General features: G+C 40.2%; 2 protein-coding genes, 1 long non-coding RNA gene and 1 pseudogene across 3 annotated transcripts in view; 3 read left to right on the top strand and 1 right to left on the bottom strand.

Moving 5' to 3' along the window:
* The window catches only part of LOC115663315 (uncharacterized), a 71,955-nt gene that overhangs the window by 7,634 nt on the left and 45,913 nt on the right, over positions 1 to 18,408 (top strand). The window lies entirely within an intron of this gene.
* LOC115694064 (histone acetyltransferase HAC1-like) overlaps positions 1 to 18,408 on the top strand; it is a 106,454-nt gene that overhangs the window by 48,742 nt on the left and 39,304 nt on the right. The window lies entirely within an intron of this gene.
* Positions 1 to 18,408, bottom strand: part of LOC130139890 (uncharacterized) — a 70,772-nt gene that overhangs the window by 20,260 nt on the left and 32,104 nt on the right. The window contains exon 2 of the long non-coding RNA XR_008817952.1: positions 15,005 to 15,031. This is a non-coding gene — a long non-coding RNA (uncharacterized LOC130139890). The remainder of the gene's footprint in view (positions 1 to 15,004; positions 15,032 to 18,408) is intronic.
* LOC115666211 (probable disease resistance protein At1g58602) lies at positions 855 to 5,317 on the top strand (annotated as a pseudogene).

The raw sequence follows: 18,408 nt of genomic DNA, 5'->3' as shown, positions 1-18,408 counted from the left end.
TTGCTTTATAATCGAGGCACGTGCGTGACTGTGATTCATCTCTGTAGTGTATTGGCTGTGTTATTGTCTAAGGTGCAGGAACGTGCATGATGGATTCCAGGTAGGGTCGTGTGTGGTTGTTAGTTTGGTTGATTGTGTGTGTTCTGCGTGTTTTCGTCTGGCGGTACGTGAGTGCCTACGTGTGGTTTGGGGTTGTACACTTATTGAGATTCTTCTCATAGTTGTATAATCCACAATTTCAGACCCCCAACCTTAGACCCGGGAAGTTCGCCTCCTCTTTTTGGAAGTTCAAGGAACCACCTTTGGTGCTCGGTGGAATTCCAGGTGAGTGTCCGGAGGCTCAAGCCCAGAGAATCAGGAGCAGAAAGGAAGGCGACCAGTAGGCTTTCCCTAGGGTATTTTAGGGGTTGTTTAACTTGTGTTATCTGATAGTGAAGTTAAGATAACCAAACCCCTGAACTTTTGTTAAAACGGTGGCGGAGGATGTTCGTCTGTATTTATGTTTGTAATACGATGTTTGTATATTTGGTGCTGTATGAAGATGTTGTTGTTTGATTCCTATGGTGTTCTACCCCGTCGTCGTCATCTTTCTATCCGGGGTTTTTATATTCGCTTCGCGCATGTGGCTCGATGTTTGGGTTGGGTCGGCGACGTTCCTGGGACGTCGCATCATTTCGACCGGAGCGGGATGTCGCGAGCTCGATGGGGTTCGGTGCGTGACAACCAATGCTGGTCTTGAGATTTTTTGCTTATCATAAGTGATGACTTATTTGCACACCGATGATAATCTCTTGGAAGATTACTCCATTCTTTTCTTCTTGGGGTGCTTTTCTTGTGTCGGTGGATATAGAATATGTGATTATCAATGCAATACGCAACTTTCTGAGAACTTATTCCTTTCCTCTCTTCTTTGCAGCTCGCAGGGCTATATGTGTTCAGAGCTTGGTAACGCATGATAAGTGAATTCTCAAGTCATTCTCTATCGAAATCTCCACTGATCATTCTCAAGTAGTACAATACCAATGGCCGAGTCGGTTGTTTCGTCCGTGGGGCAGACAATAGGAAAGCTGCTCATCGACGAGGCCAAATTCTTGTGGGGCGTGGAGGGCAAGGTCGGGGACTTGCAAATGGAGCTGAACCTGATCCAGTGCTTGCTGAGGGATGCGGACAGGAGACGAGAGCATGGCGAAGCTGTCGGAGAATGGGTCACGCAACTCCGAGACGTTGCCTATGATGCCAAGGACGTCATCGAGTGATACATCCTCAGAGTCGCGCCGAAGAAGGGACGAAACATCATCAAAGCGTATGCTTGCTTCATGGCAAAGTGCACGTGCGTGCATACTTATGTGGTGGGGACAGAGATTGGGGCCTTAAAATCCAGAATTTCCGATATTGTAAGCAGGATGCAGAAGTATGGCATACAATCTGCGAAGGAAGGGGAACGCGAACACGCGAAAGCTTCCACGCCGAAACAAACTTACGCCCATTTTGAGGAGCATTTTGTTGGGAGGGAAGACAATATTAAGGAGTTGGTGAAAGAGTTGTTGAAGGATGGAAAAGAGCAGAGAGTTATTTTTATATGGGGAATGGGTGGTTTGGGTAAAACCTCACTCGCTAGGCAAGTCCTCGCTCTTGACAAAGTGAAGACGAATTTTGATTGTTTCGCTTGGTCTTACATATCCCAAGAATACAACGTGAAAGATATATTGGTGGAAATTCTTGTTAATTTGATCCCTCATCAAAGAGAGAGGGTTATGAACATGATAGATCAAGAATTGTTTAAAGCTCTATACAAGATCCAACAAGAGAAGAGATGTATTGTGGTTCTTGATGATATTTGGACCAAACGGGCATGGGACAGTGTTCGAGCCGCATTCCCAGTCAAGAACACGAGAAGCAAGCTAGTGATAACGACCCGCAATAGAGAAGTAGCGGAGTATATTGATCCTCAAGGTTTTTTTCATGAACCTCAGTGCTTATCAGACAAGGAGAGCTGCGAGTTGCTGATGAAGAGAGCGTTTCCTAAAACGAAAGGTAAGGCTTCTCTACGGATATTATCCTACCATATAGTAGCGTCAAGATATTATAAAGCTCGTTGATTTCGATTTATGGCGCTTCCACAGGGTTAGCCGTTGGACTTTCTTCTGTTGGACCAAAAGTTGGTGAAGGTATTACTGTGGGGCAAGCTGTAGAAGGTATCACAATACAGTCAGAGGTGGAGGGACAAAGACAAGGTGCTTCATTATTCAATCTGGTCTCTTGGAAGGTTTAACAATTTATAACTTGATAGCTTCTACTGGAGTTGGAATGATTGATATATGGAGTAATAGGCATCAAAATATTGATATTTGGGAAATGATATGCCTCTTTTGTTTCTTCATAGCTAGCAATTGTACCTCTAAACAAACATCCACAACTTTGCTCCTCCTTCCTCTAATGAGGATGACTATCGAAGAGGCTTTTATATGGCCAACATAATAAGCGGTTTTGATAGGATTTATGAAATAATGTGAAACCTAGCTATGTTACTTCTTCCATAGGCTTCATCTCAGGTCCACCTTTTATGCATTTGCAAATAGTTGGCTTAATAATAAGATTTGAGATTGTTAGGAAAATCGTGACTCTTTATGCGACAAAATAGAGAGGCAAAATGAAGATTTCACTAGAATGTGTGAAGGAGATTACTAGCACACTCAAGTCAGGGGAGACTATTAGCACACTCGAGTTATCCCTGTGTTGCTTTCATTTTTCTTCATCAAGCAGGATTAGTGTTGTTATACATTTGCTTGAGTCACGTATTTCAAGCCAATAGTAAGAAAGACAATACATTCTATTCATTAATTTAGGTTCTTGATCTTTCAAGCATAGATGGAGGCATATATAGGAGCTTTGCCGTGGTCCCTATAGTCTTTCCCCTTACAAAAGCATGAATGAACCACGAAATATAAAGAACTATAACATCTTATTTATATATCTAAAACTAGATATTCGTCCTTGAAGTTGTCTTCTTATGATAGTTACATCTTTCTCTGATTGTTGAGTTGCAATTTATTGCTTGATATTGTGCAGTAAACACTGACGACATGGAGAGGTTAGGATATGAACTCCTTAAGAAGTGTGGAGGATTACCCTTGGCTGTCTCTGTGCTTGGTGGACTTTTGGCTGTCAACGAGTGGGAAACAGTTTACGAAAAGATCAATTTGCATTTTAGTGACACGAGTGATGTATCAAAAGTGTTAGCCTTAAGCTATGACGATCTACCATGGCATCTAAAGTCATGCTTCCTCTATTTGGGTAGCTTTCTGGAGGATGCAGAAATCCCTGTAAGGAAGGTTCTTCACATGTGGATTGCTGAAGGCTTTGTGTTGCTGAATGACAAAGAGAGAGAAATTCCGGTGGAACATGTAGCAGAGCAACATTTAACGGAGTTGGTTAAGAGGGGGATGGTTCAAGTACGATTCAACTTGAGTGGAAAGATCAAAACATGCCACCTCCACGACCTCATGCGAGACTTATGCGTCTCCAAGGCCACGCAGGAGAGTTTTCTAAGCATTCTTAACATTCACCAAGACAACAAGCCGGAGGATTGTACTTCTTCGATGGCAATAAAAGTCGAGTCAACTTGCAAAACACGAAGGCTTTCTCTCAATATGCATGTGAGTGCTAAAGGAAACATGATTCCGAGCATAAAATCAATGGAAAGGACTATGCTCCACCTTCGAACTCTCATGTTCTTCGGACATGTCAATAATGAGTGGAAGCAATTTCAACCTATTTTCATCAATTGTAAGTTCCTCAGAGTTCTGAAGCTGGAGCGCCTTCCAAAGATGAAAGAAAATTTACCTAAATCAGTAGGAGACCTAGTCCATTTGAGATTCTTAAGTTTTGCAGGAAGTTGGTTCAAGGGCTTGCCTCAATCTTTGGGAAACCTTGTATGCATGGAATTCTTGAACCTGCATTTTGTGTCATGTGATACGGTAATTGTGCCAAATGTGTTGTGGAAGATGATAAGGTTGAGGTGCCTCCAACTTCCCATCATGTTTGCCGTCCAGGAGAAATCCATTGTGCCAAATGTGTTGCGGAAGATGACAAAGTCGAGGGGTCTCCGCCTTCCCATCCTGTTTGCCGTCAAGAAAAAATCCTATGGGGATCAGAAGAAGTTGCGGTTGGACACTTTGAAGAATCTACGGACATTGAGAAACTTTTGTCCGGATAACTGTGATGTGAACAATGTAGGTAAATTGACCAATCTGCAAAAACTAACTGTTATTCATTGTCAAGAGTCGGAGATAATTCCAAAACTTGCTAAATTCACTTTAAAACATCTTCGATCCTCATCTTTTAGATTCTCAGGCCGTGATCGTTCATTCACCGAAGGTGAATTGTGTCAAATGTCAAGTTGTCACCATTCTTGTACGTTGTCCATACATGGAAAAATAGAGAAGTTACCGGAGCACAAGAATCTACCCCAGCAACTGAGGAAGCTAGTCTTACTCTATTCCATACTCGAAGAAGATCCGATGCCGATATTGGAGAAATTGCATCACTTGGTTGTTCTCCTGCTGGGTTCTTGGGCTTTTGTGGGAAAGAAAATGGTTTGCTCTGCAGGAGGCTTTCCTCAACTCAAGCATTTAGTTCTTTCTGATTTGTCCTATTTGGAGGAGTGGAGGGTCATTGAAGGAGCCTTGCCTCATCTTTCTCGATTGGGGATCAGCAGATGTCCCAAATTGAAGATTTTGCCTAGAGGGATCTCCACATATGATGGTTCGGGAGACATGTTTGATGAGCTTTGGAGGCACCCTGACTTGGGGATAGTGCCTTGGTAGACTAATAATTAATTTGAAAGGCCAAGTAGGGCATTTCTACTCTGGCATGAAGCAGCCCCATAATAATTTTTTTCCAGCAAAGTTTGTAATGGGCTAATCAGTAATCATATGACATTTTGGATCAAATCTTGTGTCTATGCAAATGGAGCAATCCTACAAACTTTCTGGTCTTTCTTGTCCGCTGGCGTAGTTGGCAATGTGAGTGCTATTTTCCCTCCCTCTCCTCTCTCTATCTCTCTCTTAATTGTCTCTCTACTTCATTCGTAACTTCTTTACATGAAAAGAGATTTTCGTCTTACTTTATTAAATAAATAAATTGTATAAAAATATTAACGATAATAATATTGTATTCGCTAATTCATTTGTTCAAGCCATCCCAAATTCTTAAATTTACATCATAACTGTTGTCTAACATTAAGTTAAGCAGTACGCGCACTAATTGCATCCGTATATTTCTTTATTTCACGCTTGCTCTTCTCTATTGAGTTAGAACCCTGGCGTTATCTGCATAATCTTCTTTTCTTTTCTTTGCTTTCTTTTCCCTTTTGAGCGATACAAGGAGAATAAAGAGAGAGTTCGTATTTTTCGTAATTTTAAGTTTGCAATAAAATTCAGATTCCTTGGTTGAGCGAAAAAAATCGATTTAATTCGCTCGAGATAGCTCGACGGGGACGCTAGAACGCTAAGGGTGCGAATGGTAACATCGCTCCGCAAATCAAATTCTTGCCGAGAAATTGATTTAGGAATTCTTTGCAGAAATTATTTTACGGAGGAGAAATCTTGCTTGGTAAAACATGACTAATTCTACTCTAGAAATTAATTTCTAGAGCGAAAATCTGTTTTGATTTGTTGATTTTTTTGCACCTAAAAAAATTTAAATTTCACTCAAGTGAGTGGTACAGTATTCTAAGCCATTTTGTGAAGTTTTAAATTTTTTATTTTTTAGGCACCTCAAAAAAATTTAAATTTTACTCAAAGTGGGTGGCTCTGAGATATTCTAAGCCATTCTCGTAAAGTTTTGAAATTTTTTGTTTTTGTTTTATTTTTTTGGATAAAAATTTAAATTTCACTTCAAAGTGGGTAGCCATGTATTTTAAGCCATTTTGTGAAGTTTTGAAAATTTTAATTTTTTATTATTTTCTTTTTTTGGCACCTCAAAAATTTAAATTTCTAAAGTAGGTGGCGCGGGTATTTTAAACCATTTTGTGAAGTTTTGAAATTTTTAATTTTTTGTGGTACCTCAAAAAATTTAAATTTCACTCAAAGTGGGTGGCCACATGTGTTTTAAGCTATTTTGTGAAGTTTTGAAATTTTTGATTTTTTTATTTTTAAAAAAAAATTCACCAAATTTCATATTTTCCGAATCTGACTTTTTTATTTTCTGGAAATTTTTATGAATTTTTCTAGAATTTTTCAATTTTTATGCATTTTCTGAAAAAAATTGTGAGAAAATAGGGAGAATGCATTCGAATCAAGAAGCTACAAAAAGTAGCTTCTCTTTTCTTGCCAAAAACTCATTCCAGAATCAAGAATGCGTTAAAATCGAAATGCGTTACGGAATTAAGTATTTTTAACAAACGCATTTTTATTCCGAATGCAAAAATCGCTTCAGAATGCATTCAGGAAATTTTTTAACAAACGCCATTTTGTTCGAGAATTAGGAACAAATTTTTATTCCGGAATGCATTCCATGCGCACTCATTTCCAGCCATTTGTGCGTAATCGTTTGAAGCTCACATCACGCATTTCATTATCATAAATTCCATATCCATTACGCAAATTTTGCCCATTACATTTCGTTTCCTTTTCCCAATCTTCCTTACGCAAGAGTGCTGCAGCGGATTGTTTAGGACCTGTCGTTTCGCTCGCCGTCGAGGCGAGATGACTCGCGACTTGCTCATGGAAGATTGCCAATTTTGTATTTGATCATAGGATATTTTCCTGGCCTTACCTGCTTGGAAGAAGCAGATATCAAAATTAGTGTTTTCACATGGAGATGGACTTAACCAATCTAACCCCACGAGTAGACCTAGATACAATTAGGTTTGACCTGTTGTTATAGTAGAATTGACTCTATGCACACTTGGTGACATCTACTATCTTCATCGGTCAAAGAGTTGCAAGGCATTGACGTAGGAATAGGCCAACTAGGGTTGCTCGTGTCCGGTTTAATTTAAGTTTTAGTTTAGTAGGTTGGAAATAGTCATCGCACCGTCCGTGGGCTTGTGCTTACTCTTGACTGTTGGTATTCGGATGCCATCTTGCAATATTGACTTGGACTACACCGCATAGGAAACTCATGTCAGATTTTTCTTTAATGAAGATTATTTCAGTCTGTGTTCTTGTTGTTAATGTTTTGTGAGGAAAGTGTCCCTTGTCCAATTACCTTGCGCCCCATACCAGACGCATAAAGAATGAAATTTTATGCCTTGTCATGTGGCAACATGGAGATATAATGTTGTAATCAATGTTGAGGAATCACAACACAGAAGTTATCTGATTTGATGTGTGATATTCTTCAAGCAGATCAAATGAGGAGAGCAGGATTTGTGCATCAGGAAAGTTGTGATGATTAAAAACTTAATCTATCTCGGAACACAAGATCTCATGTCTTCATAGCCACGTTTAGAGGGAAAATTGCTGTGACTTTTTTGTTCAAACAAAATTTTATTGAATCTGAAAGTACTTAAAACATCAAAACCCACGTCAAGGGCATCAAAACAAAGTAGATCCCAAAGAGGTTGGGGGGATGGACTATCCAATTTGAAGATAAATTTTTTAGTCGATAAGCCTTACAAATCCAGTCTACCACACTATTGAACTCTCTTGTGCAATAGGCTAGAGAAATGTTCTTGAATCGCCTCGTGACCCTGCGAGCTTCCACCATAAGAGCACGTGCTTCCCAATTACCTTGATCTGAGCTGTTAACCACGTGAACTAAAGACAGGTAGTCAGATTCAGCTATGATATCTTCTTCCTTCTTTGCTTCGAGGAGAGAGAGAGATCAATGAGCAAGCCTAGGGTTTTTGAATAGAAAAAAAGTCATGCTTCCTCTATTTGGGTAGCTTTCCATAGGATGCAGAAATCCCTGCAACGAAGATTTTTCACATGTGGATTGTTGAAGGCTTTATGTCGCCAAATGGATATGAGGAAGAGAGAGAAATTCTAGTGGAAGATGTAGCAGAGCAATGTTTAACGGAGTTGGTTAACAAGGGGATGGTTCAAGTACGATTCAACTTGAGCGGAAAGATGAAAACTTGCCACCTCCACGACCTGATGTGAGACTTATGCATCTCTAAGGCTATGCAAGAGAGTTTTCTAACCATTCTTAACATTCAGAAGGACAATGAGACGGAGGGTTGTTCTTCTTCGATGACAATAAAAATAGATTCAACTTGCAAAACATGAAGGCTTTCTCTCAATTTGCGCATGAGTGACAAAGGAAACATGATTCTGAGCATAAAACCAATAGGAAAGACTATGCTCAACCTTCGAACTCTCATATTCTTTGGATCTGCCGGAGGGAAGTGGAAGCAATATCAACCTGTTTTCATCAATTGTAAGTTTCTTAGAGTTTTGAAGTTAGAGAATCTTTTTTGATAAATGGAAAATTACCCGAATCAGTGGGAGACCTAGTCCATTTAAGATTCTTAAGCTTAGTAGGAAGTAAATTTATGGGCTTACTGCAATCTATGGGGAACCTCCTATCTATGGAATTCTTAGACCTATGTATGCGATCAAATAATGAGGTAACCATGCCAAATGTGTTGTGGAAGATAAGAAGGTTGAGGTATCTCCGTCTTCCCATCTTATTTGTCATCAAGGAGGACTTTCATTTTTTCCGAAAGAAATTGCAGTTAGACACTTTAAAGAATCTATGGATATTGAGAAACTTTTGTTTGGAAAACAATGATGTGAATGATGTAGGCAAATTGCCCAATATGCGAAAATTGACTTTTGCCATCATCAGGGGGCCACATGACAATTTTGAGATATTTCCACAACTTGATAAATTCGTTTTGAAAAATCTTCAATTCTCATCTTTTTATTTCTTGTCCCATGACCTTTATGATTCATACACGGAAGATGAATTGAGTAAAATATCGAGCTATTCCCATCCATGTAAACTGTGCATAATTGGAAAAATAGAGAAGTTACCTGAACATAAGAATCTGCCCCAGCAATTGAGGAAGCTGGTCTTACTGGGGTCCAAAATGGAAGAAGATCCGATGCCAATATTGGAGAAATTGCATCACTTGGTTGTTCTCCTACTATGGGATGCTTTTGTGGGAAAGGGAATGGTTTGCTCTGCAGGAGGCTTTCCTCAACTCAAGCATTTAGTTCTTGATGAGCTGCCAAATTTGGAGGAGTGGAGGGTGGCTGATAGGAGTGATCGGTTCGGGGTGGGTTGGGTCCGGCACTGGAACCCGAAACCAACCTGTTATAATCGGTTCCTAATTTTTTGAACCCGAAACCGACCCTATTTACCCTGACCCTGTTTTGGAACCGACCCTATTTTTCCGGTCCGGTTTCGAGGTCTACCCGAGAACCTGATTTTTTTAAAAGGTGATTGACCATGACTTAAAGAACTTGCCAATTTTTTGGTCCAAGGACTATCCTAGAACTAGGAGGCCATTAGACACTGTGGTTCCATTGCTGAGTTGCTTCATGATTGAACTCATAATCTTGAGTACGAATCGATAAAGACTCGCTGAAGTTGAATCATCCAACTACGCAAGATTTGGTAGTAAATTCAACAGGCGCTTACAACATATAACTACACAGATGGACCATTCTTTGACTTATTGGTGCAATTGCAAACTTTTTCTTGTCTACGATGCTAAACTATATTCTAGGATCAAATATCGCTGTTCTTATCTACGATGCTAAACGATATGTGATGAATTATTCCCTTCCTATTCATAAATTACAAGTAGCAAGCATAAAATGTTAACGATCTGCATGCTAACAAGCTCGAGTTCTTTTCTTTTCTATATTGGATAAAAGGGCGAAATTTCTTTTTAGTGAATTTAAGTTCTTCATCTAAACCAAAAGAAATTTCTTTTCTTTTCTATATTGGACATCCGTGATCTTTAAGGAGCTTGCAACATATAGAGTTTTGAGTTGAGGCCAACCACTGAAATCAGGCATGCAACCAACGCTTATATTCTACCATTAAACAAACTCAGAAGTCCAAGAAGCAAGAGATAAAAGTTTTAAAAAAAAAAAACTTAGACAAGCCGATTCCGCAAGATCGGATGGCGTCTCTTCCCTCAAGTCCTCCACTGATCATCAAAATTCGAGAATCTTCTACACCAACCCAAGCCCGTGGCGAAAAACCCCTAAAACTCGAACGCAAAACCTCAAACTCGAACTCGAACATTTCCCCAACACGAGAACAGATTCGAGCTCGAGCTCAAAACCATTTGACCTTGCAACAAAGACGAAGAAGAGAGAATGAGGAACGGAGGACTCACGGATTGGTGAGGCCGGACGAGCGAAGCGAACCGGGAGCCTCCTCGGTTGCGTAATTGCGTTCTTGCGGCGAAGAGAGAAGCGAGACAGAGGAGCGGCAAAGAGAGAAGAGAGGTAGGTAACGTGATCATCATTTAGGGGTTTTTTTTTACATTATCTTAAAATCGGTTCTAAAACAGTCCGGGTCGGTTTTTACTTGAACCGGAAACCCAGGACCGGTTTTAACCGATTCCAAAAAATGGAACCGGTTCCCAAACCGTTAACAAGAACCAAGTCCGGGCCTTGTTTTCGAGTGGGTCGGTCCGGTTTCGGTAAACCGGTCCGGTTGCACACCCCTAGTGGCTGAAGGAGCCATGCCTCATCTTTCTCGATTAGGGATCGGCCCGTCCCAAATTGAAGACGTTACCTGAACTTGAAGGAGTCCACACCCATGACGGTTCTGAAGAAGTTGATCGTGAGTATTGGAAGAGCCGTCGTCTTTGACGGTGGTGAGAGAGAGATATGAGATGTGGGTGGTCACGGGGGGCCCCAGCCGCCCGCAGAGAGAGAGAGAGAGAGAGAGAGAGAGAGAGAGAGTGGGGTGTGTGTTGCGGAGAAAATGGGGTGGTGTGTTGTCGGGGGTAGCCCTCAACCCCCCCCGCACAAAAGATAACAGCAGATGCGGAAAATGGAAAACTTTAATTATTAATATCGCAATAATGCTTTATAAAATTGATATAAGAGTATAAATATCCAATCTGGTATTATTATTAGCGAGAACCGACTATTTATTACGGCAATCCTTAAATAAATTATTCCATGCCGTCTTCTCTTTTTCTTTTTTCTTTTTTATCACAAATCATTGTTCGTTTCATTTCCCCCTCTCATCCTCGTGGACTTCAATCAGTTGGGGGACTCTGTTTGTTTCGCTCGCTCTGGAGATGGCTCGGGGACTTTTGCTCATGGGAAGACTGCGAAGTTTTCGGGAGCGCCGTGAGGAGAGGCGGAGCGAATTCGACGCTTCTCCAGAAGACGCTGGATGGTGGGAGGGAGGCATACATGAAGGGAATAAGAGTCGATCGCTCGCGGTGTTGAAGGGCGCCATCTGTGAAAGCTGCTGCCATTGGAGGGGAGGGGAGAGGAGATCCGATCATTTCCCATAGTGCTGGTCAGATGTTTGACGAAATGCGCATGCGAGCGGAAACTGGGGGTAACATAAATCTTGAAGTCGGCGTGTCGCTTTCGGCTCGTGCAATCGATTTCTCTGTGTATATATATATAGATAAACGATGACGAGAAATACAACCGTGCATTTTGCACGCCCCAGTCTCCTACATTTTTTTTTGTCATCAGTAGCCCCGTCTCCTACATGTAAGGCTGCAAGATATATACTTAAAAGACTCTTTCATGTGCGCTTACATTACCTCTTTCCCTTTGAGCAACAGCAGCAGTGAAATTGCTGGATGTAGTCAGAGAGCATATGATTATATGTCGATTAGTGACGCACGGCAAATGTTGCTCTTCTCCTGCGACCAAGAACTTGCGGTATATGTCAAGGAGGTAAATATTATGTGAGAGGATTTTGGCTTTCGCTGCCTGGATTTCTATTCTCGATTGATTAATTAAGTCGAAAAGATGATATCCGCTCCAGCATCAGTCCAGAAATTTCTTTTCCCCTTAATTTTTTCCTAAACTCCAGATTGAGCTCTGTGAACGTGTGATTTCGCTTTCTATCTTTGCTGCATAAAGCTCTCAAGACCGAGCAGAATCGATGAATCTGGGGTTTGCAATTTCGTAGAGTCTTGAGTGATCCAAATTCATATCATTGCATGTGCTCTTTGCTCTCTTAGTGAGATTCTTTCTCTTGTTTTTTTCTTCTTCTTTTTTGGACTTGCTGTTTGGCAATGCTCTACGTGATCAGTGAATTGACAGAACAAGAAGAAAAGTTTGCTAGCGTTGGCAATAACTGTTGTCATCAGCACATGAAGAGCTCTGACTTTTGCAAAATAAACATCTCCGGGATTATAGCCTCAGCTTTGTGGGAAGGAAATGGTGAGATAAGAATATGGGAAGAACAACAAGAAGAAGAAAGTAAGTCTTCATGATTTGGCAGGATGGTGAAAGAGAATAGAGAAGGAAAACATTCTCTTTGTTACAATGAAAATTAGAACTAGGCCGAGGTGGTGTCTTGGAATTGGATAATGACAGTCAATGCACGAGGGTGTGAATTTGGATCTGATTGCTTCATCTTCGTTGTAACAGGTGAAGATACTCTTAAACTTCGGTATGATGGATGCTTCCCAGTTGCCTGCTTCAGTTTCTGCTTCTCAGGAAGCTTCCAATTATGATGAGCTCTCCACGAAACAGAGGTTGAACTTTTTAGATAGCCTGAAGGTACTTCATAATACACCTGGAGCTTTCTTCAGTGCAAAACTACTGCTATACTTCTTCTGGTATTTGATGTAATTTTCCTTTATGTTCCCATTTTCCACTTTCATATCCATATGTGTTCACGAACAAGATACTTTCCTCTACCTTTTTCGCGTATTAGATTATCAAATTCCTTGTGATCTAGTCTGCGTCCTGAACAAATATCAGGGTGAAAAGGTTCGGATTCGTTATGCATGCTAATCATAGCCTTTTTCACTAATCAGGACCTGAAGGGATCTTAGGAAGCAGTTGTACTTGGCAGCTGACTATTTTGAATTGTCTTACAACAGACATGATCAGAGACAATTGTGAGATAAATAGGTTTTCACTCCATTGTCGTGTACTGGGTTGAGCATTTCTTCCTGTTGCACATCTGTTAAATTGCCTCGACAATATTGTAGAGTGGTGAACACATTAAAAGATCATGCGACGAAAGCTTTCATAAACACTGTGGATCACTTGGGCTCCTTGACTTATAACTGTCTCCTGGATGACAAGATTGAGGAAGCATTTCCAATTGAGCTCAGATTCTCTTGCGCTCTACAGGTGTGCAATATAATTAGCTTTTCCTTGTTTTGTAGCGTCAAGGATGGGAAGGGCATGCATACTCTCTGATCTACCATCTGCAGGGTATAACAGATTGCAGCTGATCAAGAAGAATTAAGTTCTTGAAAATCTGAAATTACTCCAGATACACTCCATAATGTGCCAGATTTTATCACATTGTGACAAACTAATTATTGTGCTTCGACAACAGTATGGAAAATGGCAGGGAGAACTGCCATTTCTCGTGCCACCAACTAATTTATCACAAGTAGTGATATAACTTTCAACACTGTTCCTGTGTTTTAGAGACATTGACGTGTGAGACGTTCATAGACCATGGAAGCCTTTGTCAGTAATCACTAGCAATAATGTTGAAAATATGTCTCGAGTTTAAGATCAAAGCGAAATTTAAATATTTTGAATTGGATATTTTGCGGCCATTCGAAATCGAGCAAAGTAAAAGAGAGGAGTTTCCTAACGAAGTTGGAGTCTTCGCCCACTGCAAAAAAGGAAAGTCCAATTGTGTCAGAGAAAGGAAGGAAACGCTACTTGAAGTCGGCCAAAGAAAAGTCAAAAGAGGAAAGTTCAAACTTTGACTAGTTGACCGAATGACATGATTTTCCATTATTCCCAAATCCCAACCCATCTTGACGTGGGCTTATGAAGGTGTTCTTCTTTTGGCTATAAATATATTCAGTGGGCACTTAAGTTATTCTCAAAGCGCCGCTTGTGTGTGAGTGCTTGGCGGTGGGCAATCTTCATGATTTTATTCGTGGAATTATATCAAGAATTCAAGTATTAATAGCGATTAAATCTTGTGTTAAGATTTGTATATAATTCTTTTGCGAAATTGAGAGATTATTTCGTGAGGAATTATGGGGTTAAACACTGCGTGAGTTATTGGGTATAATTGGAGCTTGGAAAACACTTAGAGTGTTTGAGTGACTCGAGTATGATTGTAATTTCCGTTATATCGCTTGATCTATAGTGGAATTCCGTGCTACTCTCCCTGTGGATGTAGGTCACTACGACCGAATCACATAAATCTGGTGTCCGATTTATCTTCTTATTCTGTCAAATTTTTTGTTCAATCATTTGGCTTCCGCAACAAATAAGAACTCTGAAGCACCACATGCAATATATCTTACCAGGCACGCTTCCCTTCACATAATTTATCATTTGGTTTATTAAGACCAAAAATTTGGAGTTGGCTCATGCTTAAGAACTTTCTCGGTTTCAAAAGCTAAAGGTGCATGATGGAGTCGGCAAGAATCTAGCAAGTGGCATAAATGGCGAAATGTCCATAGGCGAACATTGTATGACCCTTTTTTCTGATTTAGCTACCATTATGCACATTACACGGAACAAGATTGTTCTATTAGACGTTGAAAGGTCGCGAGTTACAGAACTAGCTGATATCCCGCTCATCATTTGCATGTGTTCAACTTATTCGATCAAAAGAACTTCAAATGCTACTACTGACGTACTAATACCTTCTTTTTCTGAAGACATATCCATAAAACATAGAGACTTCTGCATCATTTGTCAGGAAATTATTCATAGAGTCTGTGGTAATCATCAAAGTTTCGAAGAGACGACGCTGACACAAGAACTTTGATGCAGGAGATGGCACTCGGCAAGACAGTTTCCCCAATCCTCGGCAACCGGTACCTTTTCATTTGCAATTACTTCATCCAACAAAAAGCAGCTCAGCACACTCTTGACTTGAATGCTCCATTTTGCCATACATAGCATTTACGTCATGTTTTCATACCCTACGAGTGTATTATACATCGCGTAGTTGGAAAAGTTCCTAATGCCAACTTCATTTTCTGACGAGAAAAACAGTCCACTTTCCCATTTCATATTCAACTCACACGTTTGGATTCTCTTGTTGATAGATCTACATCTCCAAACCCTTATGATGCGAAAAGATGAGTAAGCAGCAATGAACTCTAGTGCAGCTTAGCTAATAGGTTTTTTTTCTTTTTCTTGTTGCGGACATGTCTTGAGGACATGATCCTTTATGACTGAATCTCTTCTGAATTGCGATTATGTTCCCACATGAACATCCAGTACCCGTTGGAACCCCAAAGATCCACTTCAATGTCTAACCATGTTGAGAGGAATAGGAGAACTGATATTGAGCTATAGTCCAGCAAAAACAAACGTCTCTTCAGTGCTTAGCATGCGGAAGTCAAGAGAGGACAGCAAGTTATACAAGTTCTTGGACAAGAATTAATAAGAACAGGAGATAAAGGAAAGTAGATAGACCCATATCTCAGTTTCGTTACATAGTGTGACCTCAGCTGTATTTGTAAGCTGGCTTAAGCTATTGAGAATAATTTTATGACAGCAAGAAACTGAACGAAAATAAAGTCCAGATAGAATTTCTACAGGGTATTTTAAATATTTTTTCGAAACTCTATTAATTTTTTCTTCTCTTTATTCCTTTTCACTTTTTTCTTCTCTTTTCCTTCTTTTCTTTTTTTTCTTTTTTTTTTTTTTTCATTTTTCCTTATTTCCCTCCACCAGTCATTAGTCTGCTTGATGACCGGCGAGGGCGAGGGTGGGACGCCCTCGCCGACCACAGGCGAGGTCGATGCCCGTGAGGGCTGGGCGAGGGGCCGGATTTGGCGAAGGGCGGCCCCGTCCCACCCTTGCCAAAGGCTAGGCGTGAAGGAAAAGATATGAAGGAGACGAACATGAGGGATGTGCTCGAAGTTGATTCCCCAAGAGGACCTCCTCTGCTTGGGATTATAGAAGGAGAAACGATGCCTGCCCGTGAAATTCGCTAGCATCATCTCACTGTCGATCTAACCCGTACATCTCACCCTCCTCAGCGTCACACAGTCCGCGAAATTCTCTGGAAATGCTACGATGTGAATCTCGTATCTCTTCATCCACTTGCTGCTGCTCGGACCCAAACCTCAATATGTCTCGCCAAGGAATGATTTACTGGCCAGCGATCCTCTCACCTCAAACAACCCTGTTTCGCTCCCAGCACCTTTGACTTCGAGGGCCGTAGTACAGAGAACTCTTCCTTTTCAAGGTCAAATGAAACTATCTCCGGATCAATTCGTCCGGTAAGGGCTGGGCGAGGTCCCCTCATGAGGAGCCCAACCCTTGTTGGCCCTCGCCAAAGGCCAGCTAGGGCCGGCCTCGCCCCTTGCCTTGCCGGCAACCTTCGCCGGCCATCATGGAGGCTGGCCACTAGCGGAGGTAAATAAGGAAAAAGGAAAAGTAAAGAAAAAAAGGAAAAGAGAAGGAAAAAAAAGAAAAGGAAAAAGAAAAGAAAAGATTAATAAAAAATTGAAAAATATTTTAAAAAATGTCTATGACAGCGTTAATCATGTCACGTAGGATAGCCAGTGTTCACATCCGCAATTTCTGGCCTAAATTGGACGGATTGACTCAATTTATATCAATATTAAAATGTTTAGGATTAAATTAGTCTACTTGAAAGGTTAATGACTAAATTGGTACCAATGTAATAGGTTTAAGACTTTTTTAATATTTCTCCCCATCATTGATTGGGAGACAGCAAACTAATCCTGGCCATTAAATCAAAGTCTTCTCATATTGACAATCAGATTTTGCTCGATAAATTCCACGGTGCGGCAAGGTCTTGCATTATAGGTGAAAAGATAGTCGATCCAAAGCCAAGACTATGGTCCCTCTCCCTTCACTTAGGCTCCTCAAATGTGAAGTTGGCTAATATTGACTTGTAACAAAAGAAAATTCCACTAATGAAACTTGATGGTGTATTGGGATAAGTGCACTGAAAGCTCTAAAATCTATCTCGAAAGTAAAATTGAGTTATAAAATTTTCAGAAAGTGCAATTAAGTTTTAAAACTTATAAAATTGGTACAATCTAGTACTTTCCATTAATTCCGTCAAACTTGACTAACGGAAAAGGTTGACATGGTTTTTATTATTATTTTCTCTATCCTACGAGGCGATGATGTGGCTTTTTTAAAAAAATAAATGAATATATTCCATTGAGGTTCCATTTTACTATCACTTGTTCAAAAAGAATTCTACATCAGCGTTGTATCTTATTTAATCCTTTATTTCCAGCATATGTATGTGGCAATATGAGTGGAATTATCTCTAGAAAAGTCATATAGCAGGGGTGAGACGCTCAACGGGTCGAGAGTTGGACGTGAATGAAGAGAAGCTCTTGGTTGAAGAATTGATATGATCAAACTTCAAGAAAAGAATGCTTCAGAAAAGGAAATCACCATCGCTTTGAAGAATATGGGCCCGCAGAGGTTTGCTTGTTATTAATCGAATTGTAAACAATGCAATTGATGATCAACTCAACTGAAAGTTACATCTTTTAATTATTGATCTCAAACTCGAGCAAATTAGACGGCTACCTCAAGCTCGGCTTACCCAATGATCATCTCTAAAATTGATTGTATCATATTTATACGTGAAGCATGTCTTTTCTTTTTTCAACAGTGAACTGGAAATTAGACTCTCTTTTCAGCTATTGGGTGTTATAGTTTCAAAGCTCACGCATACATTATCATAATTCATCCATTCTGCAATTTGCCCTTTTTGTTCGTTTCAATTTCCCTATCATCCCTGTGGATTATTTGTAATTCTGGAAAAAAAAAATTTTGGCTCCAATTCAAGTGGGAGTTATTTCAACTCGGTACATAGCGAACTTATAATTGATTGATGAGGTTCAAAATTAAACATACAGAGAAAATTCATAGGAAAGGACTGCGCATGAATGATAAAGTGCCGGATGGTTCTCTAAAAGAATGCAGGGATTTTTTTTTTGGTCACGAATAATGTAGAGATTAAATAATTTACTTTTTAATGGATCTTTTAAGAAATTGGACTAGTATTTTCAGGAAAAAAATAGAAAATTGGCTCCGATATAGCTCTTGCACCTTAAATCAAAGAGTACAAAGACCAAATTGAACGATGACTAAAAATTTAGGACGAACTTTGATATCATCCTTCCTATTTAAATCTGGAGCCCATTGGCTGAATGAACTTAATGAATTAGAAGCTGAACACATGCGTATACAACTTCATTTCGAGCCAATAACTCTAACAAGAGATCGAAGTCTCGTGAAAGCTACATTGTCATAGAACACTGTCATTCTGGAATTTGCCCATTTTATTCATTTC

The sequence above is a fragment of the Syzygium oleosum genome, unplaced genomic scaffold, assembly GCF_021117445.2.
Source record: "Syzygium oleosum isolate NSW1041296 unplaced genomic scaffold, Sole_v2.1 Sole_v2.14, whole genome shotgun sequence".
Lineage (NCBI taxonomy): Eukaryota > Viridiplantae > Streptophyta > Magnoliopsida > Myrtales > Myrtaceae > Syzygium > Syzygium oleosum.
This window is presented reverse-complemented; position numbering and strand designations above follow the sequence as displayed.